This window comes from Phyllobates terribilis, unplaced genomic scaffold (genome assembly GCF_046119375.1).
Source record: "Phyllobates terribilis strain yellow unplaced genomic scaffold, ASM4611937v1 Scaffold_1__5_contigs__length_1240528914, whole genome shotgun sequence".
NCBI classification, from domain to species: Eukaryota; Metazoa; Chordata; class Amphibia; order Anura; family Dendrobatidae; genus Phyllobates; species Phyllobates terribilis.
The window spans coordinates 309,076,443-309,086,803 of NW_027362761.1; the positions used below are offsets into that span (position 1 = coordinate 309,076,443).

The following is a 10,361-nucleotide window of genomic DNA, read 5'->3' on the forward strand; positions in this document are numbered from 1 at the left end:
TCGTCGCCATTTCAAAACTGTGCAGAAGGGTGCATAGGTCCCTGATCTGAGACCACTCCTCCAGCGTGATTTGCCCCACCTCTGGATCTCGTTGGCCCAGGCTATACGTCAGAACGTATTGCACCAGGGCTTGTCGGTGCTGCCACAGTCGCTGCAACATGTGCAGAGTTGAATTCCACCGGGTAGGCACATCGCATTTTAGCCGGTGAAGTGGCAGGCCCAACGACTTCTGTAGAGATGTAAGTCGCTGAGCTGCGGGATGCGAACGGCGGAAGTGAGCACACAGCGACCGTGCCCTCTGCAGAAGGCCATCTAGTCTGGGATAGTGGGCTAAAAATTGCTGGACAACCAGGTTCAACACGTGAGCCATACAAGGCACGTGTGTGACATTGCCCCGGCGAAGGGCCGCACCCAGGTTTGCAGCATTGTCACACACGGCCTTCCCTGGTTTCAGGTCCAGTGGAGACAGCCATTCATGAAATTGGTTCTCCAGAGCTGACCACAACTCCTCAGCTGTGTGACTCACATTTCCCAGACATTTCAAAGTAAAAACCGCCTGATGACGTTGAGCCCTACTGCCAGCATAGTAAGGAGGTGTGCAGGATCCCTTCTGCGCAGTTAGAAAGCTTGTGGCATGACCAGACAGGCTTTGGGTGCAGGTGGAAGACCAAGAGGAGGTTGAGGAGGCAGAAGCAGTGGAGGAACTTTGGCATAAAGAGGATTGACGCACAACTCGTGGGGACGGCAAGACTTGGACAGCAGCCCCTTGTCCTGCTGTCACCATAGTTACCCAGTGCCCAGTCAGCGACATGTAACGCCCCTGTCCATGCCTACTCGTCCAAGTGTCTGTGGTGAAATGCACCCTGTCACACACAGAGTTTCTCAAAGAAGCGGTGACGTTGTGTGCGACATGCTGGTGGAGCGCAGGCACACCTTTCTTTGAGAAGTAGTGCCGACTGGGCATCTGGTACTGGGGCACTGCGACGGACATAAGGTCTCGAAAATCCTCTGTGTCCACCAGGCGGAAAGGCAGCATTTCTGTAGCCAAGAGCTTGCAGATGGTGAAATTCAACCTCTTAGCTTTCTCATGGCTAGGAGGAAATGGTCTTTTACTTGTCCACATCTGAGGGACCGAGGGCTGGCTATTGTGCTTAGACGGGGTTGATAAGGGTGTCCCCGGCAAACTGCCGGTCTGTGAGGAAGATGCAGGCGGACATGTTAGGTTGCCTTGATCCAAAGGTGGTGCTATCGATGTCGGACAGCGCTCAACACCAGCTGGTGTTACCACCTCCAAAGAAAATGATGACCTGCCAATCACGCTGGCTGTTGCGGGTAAAGAGGTGGCAGGTCTGCGCCCCAAAACAGGTGTGACTGCTGTCCCCCCAGTCACAGAGGATGAAGAGGCCGCGGATGCACAAGATATGGCAGACGGTGGTTGGCCCGGCCGGCTAGGCCGCATTGTAGCACACTGAGCTTCCCACTGCAACTTATGCTTCATGTCCATGTGCCGGTTCATGCATGAAGTACTCAAACTATGTATTTTTTGGCCTCTACTTAGCTTTTGCTGACAAATGTTACAGATAACACGAGTTGGGTCATCTTTATCGATCTGAAAAAATGCCCAGGCTATGCAAGGCTTAGCACCCATGCGACCTGAAGAGCCACCACGACTTGTGGTGAGAGGCAGAGTTGTGTTTGAGGATGCAGTTGTTGACGTGCTTCCAGTACTACGTCTCTGTCCAGGAAGGCGCAACCTGACCTCGTCGTCACTAGCATCTTCCTCCACCTCCTCTGCTGACCTCATCTCTTGGCTGACTGTGGGTTGACAGTAAGTGGGATCTCCAACCTCATCATCATCACCCTGTGTGTTATCACACCCGTCGTCCTCAGAGCCAACCTGTTCCTGCCCTGACAAAAAACTAAAGTTGTCGCTCCAATCAGGTATTTGAGTCTTATCATCGTCTTCCTCATTGTCTCCACCAACAGGAGTTACAGTTTGGGAATGAGGGTCTACATTATGGTCAGAACCTTCTGCGTCTGGTCCTGGATCCGACTCATAAAGATTCTGGGCATCAGTGCAGATCATTTCCTCATCTGGATTCACAGAAGCGCTGGAGTCGACCTCTGATTCCCAGGCTATAGTATGAGTAAACAGCTCTGCAGACTCAACCATCTGTTCTACCTCATACTCAGACGGGCAGCTGGAGATTTGGGAGCTGTGAGGAAGCAAGTGCGATTTGGGTGACACCTTTGAGGACTGGAGTATTTGTGATGTTGAAGTTGATGTGGAGGAGAGCCCACTTAAAGGAGCACTTGATATCCGTTGAAGCACCTGCTGTTTTTGTGCCTCATCTGGAATTTGTAGCGATTGGCGTGGCCGTAAGAAAGGGATCTTATCACATTGTCCGCTAAAAGAAGTAGACATTTTAGTTTGGCTGGAAGATGGTCTTTCTTCTGCAGATGTCACTGTTGCTTTAACACCTACCCCACGGACACAACCTTTTTTCCCCTTCCCAACACGCCTATTCCCCTTTCCACCAGCAGCAGGCCTTTTTCCACTCATTTTGGTGGTTAACTAATTCACAACTCTGGAGTTGTTTGCACAAAAAAACAATGGATGGTAACCGAGCAGAGCTGAGTTGCCAAACTGTGGTATTAGGCCAAAACTATTGGCTGGGTTAGATGCAGAAAAAAATTATATTCAATTTGCAACCTGATGGAGGTCAGTATAGATGGACTAATACAACAAGTCCCACACACAGCTAGAAGCCCAATATTTTTTCAGAGGTAGATGCAGAAAAAAATATATTCAGTTTGCAACCTGATGGAGGTCAGTATAAATGGACTAATACAACAAGTCCCACACACAGCTAGAAGCCCAATATTTTTTCAGAGGTAGATGCAGAAAAAAATATATTCAGTTTGCAACCTGATGGAGGTCTGTATAGATGGATTAATAGAACAAGTCCCACACACAGCTAGAAGCCCAATGTTTTTTCAGAGGTAGATGCAGAAAAAAATATATTCAGTTTGCAACCTGATGGAGGTCAGTATAGATGGACTAATACAACAAGTCCCACACACAGCTAGAAGCCCAAATATTTTTTCAGAGGTACTGTAGATGCAGATAAAAATTATTTTTAATTTGCAACCTGATGGAGGTCAGTATAGATGGACTAATAGAGAAAGTCCGACACACTGCTAGAAGGCCAAATATTTTTTCAGAGCTAGATGCAGAAAAAAATTAGATTCAGTTTGCAACCTGATGGAGGTCAGTATAGATGGACTAACAGAGAAAGTCCCACACACTGCTAGAAGGCCAAATATTTTTTCAGAGCTAGATGCATACAAAAAATTATTTTGAATTTGCAACCTGATGGAGGTCAGTATAGGTGGACTAATAGAACAAGTCCCACACACTGCTAGAAGGCCAAATATTTTTTCAGAGCTAGATGCAGAAAAAAATTATATTCAGTTTGCAACCTGATGGAGGTCTGTATAGATGGATTAATAGAACAAGACCCACACACAGCTAGAAGCCCAATATTTTTTCAGAGGTAGATGCAGAAAAAAATATATTCAGTTTGCAACCTGATGGAGGTCAGTATAGATGGACTAATACAACAAGTCCCACACACAGCTAGAAGCCCAATATTTTTTCAGAGGTAGATGCAGAAAAAAATATATTCAGTTTGCAACCTGATGGAGGTCAGTATAGATGGACTAATACAACAAGTCCCACACACAGCTAGAAGCCCAAATATTTTTTCAGAGGTACTGTAGATGCAGATAAAAATTATTTTTAATTTGCAACCTGATGGAGGTCAGTATAGATGGACTAATAGAGAAAGTCCGACACACTGCTAGAAGGCCAAATATTTTTTCAGAGCTAGATGCAGAAAAAAATTAGATTCAGTTTGCAACCTGATGGAGGTCAGTATAGATGGACTAACAGAGAAAGTCCCACACACTGCTAGAAGGCCAAATATTTTTTCAGAGCTAGATGCATACAAAAAATTATTTTGAATTTGCAACCTGATGGAGGTCAGTATAGGTGGACTAATAGAACAAGTCCCACACACTGCTAGAAGGACAAATATTTTTTCAGAGCTAGATGCAGAAAAAAATTATATTCAGTTTGCAACCTGATGGAGGTCTGTATAGATGGATTAATAGAACAAGACCCACACACAGCTAGAAGCCCAATATTTTTTCAGAGGTAGATGCAGAAAAAAATATATTCAGTTTGCAACCTGATGGAGGTCAGTATAGATGGACTAATACAACAAGTCCCACACACAGCTAGAAGCCCAATATTTTTTCAGAGGTAGATGCAGAAAAAAATATATTCAGTTTGCAACCTGATGGAGGTCAGTATAGATGGACTAATACAACAAGTCCCACACACAGCTAGAAGCCCAAATATTTTTTCAGAGGTACTGTAGATGCAGATAAAAATTATTTTTAATTTGCAACCTGATGGAGGTCAGTATAGATGGACTAATAGAGAAAGTCCGACACACTACTAGAAGGCCAAATATTTTTTCAGAGCTAGATGCAGAAAAAAATTATATTCAGTTTGCAACCTGATGGAGGTCAGTATAGATGGATTAATAGAACAAGACCCACACACAGCTAGAAGCCCAATATTTTTTCAGAGGTAGATGCAGAAAAAAATATATTCAGTTTGCAACCTGATGGAGGTCAGTATAGATGGACTAACAGAGAAAGTCCCACACACTACTAGAAGGCCAAATATTTTTTCAGAGCTAGATGCAGAAAAAAATTATATTCAGTTTGCAACCTGATGGAGGTCTGTATAGATGGATTAATAGAACAAGACCCACACACAGCTAGAAGCCCAATATTTTTTCAGAGGTAGATGCAGAAAAAAATATATTCAGTTTGCAACCTGATGGAGGTCAGTATAGATGGACTAATACAACAAGTCCCACACACAGCTAGAAGCCCAATATTTTTTCAGAGGTAGATGCAGAAAAAAATATATTCAGTTTGCAACCTGATGGAGGTCAGTATAGATGGACTAATACAACAAGTCCCACACACAGCTAGAAGCCCAAATATTTTTTCAGAGGTACTGTAGATGCAGGTAAAAATTATTTTTAATTTGCAACCTGATGGAGGTCAGTATAGATGGACTAATAGAGAAAGTCCGACACACTACTAGAAGGCCAAATATTTTTTCAGAGCTAGATGCAGAAAAAAATTATATTCAGTTTGCAACCTGATGGAGGTCAGTATAGATGAATTAATAGAACAAGACCCACACACAGCTAGAAGCCCAATATTTTTTCAGAGGTAGATGCAGAAAAAAATATATTCAGTTTGCAACCTGATGGAGGTCAGTATAGATGGACTAACAGAGAAAGTCCCACACACTACTAGAAGGCCAAATATTTTTTCAGAGCTAGATGCAGAAAAAAATTATATTCAGTTTGCAACCTGATGGAGGTCTGTATAGCTGGATTAATAGAACAAGACCCACACACAGCTAGAAGCCCAATATTTTTTCAGAGGTAGATGCAGAAAAAAATATATTCAGTTTGCAACCTGATGGAGGTCAGTATAGATGGACTAATACAACAAGTCCCACACACAGCTAGAAGCCCAATATTTTTTCAGAGGTAGATGCAGAAAAAAATATATTCAGTTTGCAACCTGATGGAGGTCAGTATAGATGGACTAATACAACAAGTCCCACACACAGCTAGAAGCCCAAATATTTTTTCAGAGGTACTGTAGATGCAGATAAAAATTATTTTTAATTTGCAACCTGATGGAGGTCAGTATAGATGGACTAATAGAGAAAGTCCGACACACTACTAGAAGGCCAAATATTTTTTCAGAGCTAGATGCATACAAAAAATTATTTTGAATTTGCAACCTGATGGAGGTCAGTATAGGTGGACTAATAGAACAAGTCCCACACACTGCTAGAAGGCCAAATATTTTTTCAGAGCTAGATGCAGAAAAAAATTATATTCAGTTTGCAACCTGATGGAGGTCTGTATAGATGGATTAATAGAACAAGACCCACACACAGCTAGAAGCCCAATATTTTTTCAGAGGTAGATGCAGAAAAAAATATATTCAGTTTGCAACCTGATGGAGGTCAGTATAGATGGACTAATACAACAAGTCCCACACACAGCTAGAAGCCCAATATTTTTTCAGAGGTAGATGCAGAAAAAAATATATTCAGTTTGCAACCTGATGGAGGTCAGTATAGATGGATTAATAGAACAAGACCCACACACAGCTAGAAGCCCAATATTTTTTCAGAGGTAGATGCAGAAAAAAATATATTCAGTTTGCAACCTGATGGAGGTCAGTATAGATGGACTAATACAACAAGTCCCACACACAGCTAGAAGCCCAAATATTTTTTCAGAGGTACTGTAGATGCAGATAAAAATTATTTTTAATTTGCAACCTGATGGAGGTCAGTATAGATGGACTAATAGAGAAAGTCCGACACACTACTAGAAGGCCAAATATTTTTTCAGAGCTAGATGCAGAAAAAAATTATATTCAGTTTGCAACCTGATGGAGGTCAGTATAGATGGATTAATAGAACAAGACCCACACACAGCTAGAAGCCAAATATTTTTTCAGAGCTAGATGCAGAAAAAAATTAGATTCAGTTTGCAACCTGATGGAGGTCAGTATAGATGGACTAATAGAATGATGCTATGCCCAAAAGATTTTACTTTACTAGGTGCAGTAAAAAAATTGGTATTCTATACACAGGTGGTATATCTTGCAACACAGATAGGCTACTCCACTGACTAACACACTCTGCAATAGGCCAAAAAGGATTAGCTTTGCTAGATTCAGCCAAATGCTGTGAAAAAAACTTGCACAGCACTGGCACAGACCTGCCTGGCAAAAACTGATAGGAACTGATGTAACCTAGTCCTGAAAAGGACTCCAATTACAATTAGTCTTTACTCCCACAACCTATCTATTTAAGAGCACAGACCTGCCTGATAAAAGTCGTAGGAAATGCTGTAACCTAGTCCTTAAAAGGACTGCAATCACAACTATTCCCTACTCCCAAGCTATCTGTAGATTTGTGCGAAAATTGGCTTGAAATTAACAAGGTATAGCGCACACAGCAACAGCGGTGCCGTCTAACACGCAGCTGCAGCAGTGAGAAAATGGTGGCGACGGGGAAAATGGCTTGGTCTTATAGGGCAAGGACATGTGACATACACTGCCAATGACACATGCCCTTGCTTGTGTGAAAAAAAGCACTTCGCTCCGTGTGTGCGCTGCTGATAGGCTGACAGATTGCACCTCCCCACTGCAAATGCGGGAAAGAGAAAAAAAAATGGAGATCTTCATTATTCCTGCAGAGATCCATCCCCTGCCCCTCCCCCCACCCCGCTGTACACTCAAACTGCGTATTAACATTAATTTTCATCATTACTGAGAAAAAATCCAGTTATGATTTTGGTGCACGAACAGTTATCGAACATAACCTCGAACAGCCGAATTTTTCTCAAATTGTTCGTGTTCGCCGAACGGCTCGAACACCGCCCAAAACAGCTCGAATTTGAGATTGGCGAACAGTTCGAGTAGAACAACGCTCATCTCTACACGAGAATTCATTTCACTGTGTAGGATGGGTTTCACAACAAGGCCTTTTTTGGTAATCTTCTGTTTTTTCTGGCATGGCTGGCAGAGTCGCAGATAAATAACTATTGACTCCGTTGTGACATTTTTGAACTTACGGTTCACCTCCTTTAGGATCCTGGTCCGCCCTCCGTGGCCGGTACTGATGTGCGCATTATGAATGACACTAAAGAGTTCTGCACACCGAACGTAATGCAACACACGAGATTGGTGCAATTAACTTTTCATCACTTCCGACGGTCATGATGTCGTACCTCTTCAAATGCCTGTAGTGAATACTCTGTTTAGGTACCGCCACCTTAGCCTCCTTCACTTCTTTCAATATATTCTCGTATTTATCGTCTGTGAGATAAAAATTATTACCTCGCTTTTTCTCCACCACTTCATTCAAGAGCTCCGAAAAACGATCTTTCATTTCCTCACTCATGATCTGACAATCAGCTAGTGCCTGTGCAGCTTTGACAGGCAGTCGGCTATGCAGCTTTGAGCAGTACGTGCAGCTTGCAAAACACTCAGGCAGTCGTCCAGCATGAGGACACAAACAGGAAGTACGCCCATTTACCCACACTGCTTGGCAAGAATCCCATGTTCTTTTGTAATAGGGTTACTCAGCATTGTGTGAAAGACTGTACAACAGCACCATCTACTGGTTTAACACTGCCATTGATGAGTTAGTGATTTTCTTCAGGCAATGATTGGGCAGCAATCTAAGAAGAGAACCCCAGGAAACTAGGACTTGAGGCAGGAGCTATTTTAGGGAGAGTGAGAGGACTGGTGCTGTGCTGACTAGACTGAGCCCAGACAGGGCTGTTGCGCTGTTTCCTTCCAGCCTTTTCTCGGAATGCGCTGTCTTCCGATTCCCCTGATCAGAGACTAAGGTGCTCGGGTGGAACAGACCGTTCATGGCACCTAGCAACTCCAGCTCAGAGCTTATCTGCATATCTTCTGGTTCTACCACATTGGCGCGGCAACGGTAAATCGTGTGAGCGGTGTTAGCGTCCACCTTGCAAGGGGCCCTTGGAAAGACTTTGGACTCTGCGCTCTACAGGAAGCTAAGTACAGGACAATTTATACACTACTACAACGGCAGCGTGTGTACTTCTTGTAACTTTTTGTGAGAGGGTGCTGCGGAACACTGATACCCTAAGATTCATAGGACGTTCTCTTTTGCATATTTTAGTGTGGGGTTAGTGGTTGTATGTTAGTGGGAAGTGGGCACTTTTTGTATGATCGGAACAATAATCATAGGATAGTCAGGATTGACATCTGTATATATAGAACATACATACGTTAAGGATAGTCAGGATTGACATCTGTATATATAGAACGTACATACGTTACAGGGTAGCAGATACCTTACAGGGTAGCAGATTTTGTTCATTGTTATTACCATATTTTCCCCATTTACTCTTATTACATTTATAAAAACTTTGAACACTGTGTCCTCCATTTCCTTGCCGTATCTGCCTAATCAGACTCCTTTCCCGCTGTGGCTTACACTTTTTATTACACCCTTCTCAGCTACATTTACCAAGAAGCCGTGGTAAATGTGCACATTTACCAACTGCGCTTGGTTAAAGTCAGATGTTCCATCTTCACACCTGATATTTCTGACTTTTACCACGCTCGACGGTAAATGTTAACATTTACTAAGACTTCACAGGTAAAAGTCCAATTTTACTTTTCATTTTGAGCTTTTACCGACGGCCTCGGTAAATGTCCAGATTGACCGGTAAATCCTAGGTTTTACTGGCCTTCTGACTTTAACATATATAATGTTCGTGACGCCACCTGTGATATGCGGCTATATGGGGCCACCACTGCGGTGCAGATCCTCTGGAGCTGATGATGACGCAGCAGAGTTGTTTCAGCTCTCCACAGGCAGAGCTTAGCTCCAGGGCAGGAAGTGGTGATGTTATATATATTGCTGTGCAGTGTAGTGCAGGGGATGGCGCAGATAGTTGACGCACCCCCTGGGCCGTAGGGTACTCGGTGCTGGGCCGGTCGGTGCAGGGGATGTCACAGTGGCAGTGACCTGGTCTGTGACCCAGGGCGGTCAATAAAAGGGGATTATAGTTTTTATAGTTTAATGTTCGTGACGCCACCTGTGGTATGCGGCTATATGGAGCCGCCGCTGCGGTGCAGATCCTCTGGTGACGCAGCAGATTTGGGACAGTTCTCCACAGGCAGAGCGTAGCTCCAGGGCAGGAAATGGTGATGTTATAGACCTTGTTGTGCAGTGTAGTGCAGGGGATGGCGCAGATAATAACCAGTCCACAACTTAATGGCGGTTTCCTCTTATCTTTACTTGCGGTGGTTAGGCAGACCAGGGCACGGGTACTAGCTTGTAGTAGAGGTCCGGGCGGCCTGGAAGCAAGTTGGGAATCCACCTCGCCAGGTGAAGTTGGAGGCCTTCCCTTTTGCGCTAATTTCTTTGGCCGTGCTGCTTATAGCTGTGCTGAGGCCCTCGTCCCTGAGTAAAACATCTTTGTGCTCACCCGTATGGCAGGCAGCTCGGGCCTTCTTGGAATGTCGCTCTCACGTGGCGGTGCTGGGCCCTATGGTGCTGCTGAGCCTCCGGGCGTCTGATGTGGCCAGGAGACCTGCAGTCTCCTGCCCTCTGGTTTCTGCTGCTGGGCCTTCAGTGCCCCACAACATCGGACTTCGGTTCTTCTGTGCTCCTCTCTGGGGTGAGCTGCTGT

The 10,361-nt window shown here is 44.3% G+C and overlaps 1 protein-coding gene across 1 annotated transcript in view; it reads right to left on the bottom strand.

Moving 5' to 3' along the window:
- The window catches only part of GGT5 (gamma-glutamyltransferase 5), a 340,283-nt gene extending 332,141 nt beyond the window's left edge, over nt 1–8,142 (bottom strand). Inside the window, exon 1 of the mRNA XM_073674260.1 lies at nt 8,023–8,142. The gene's annotated coding sequence lies outside the window, so the exon portion shown is untranslated. The remainder of the gene's footprint in view (nt 1–8,022) is intronic.
- Between the last annotated feature and the right edge of the window lie 2,219 nt (nt 8,143–10,361).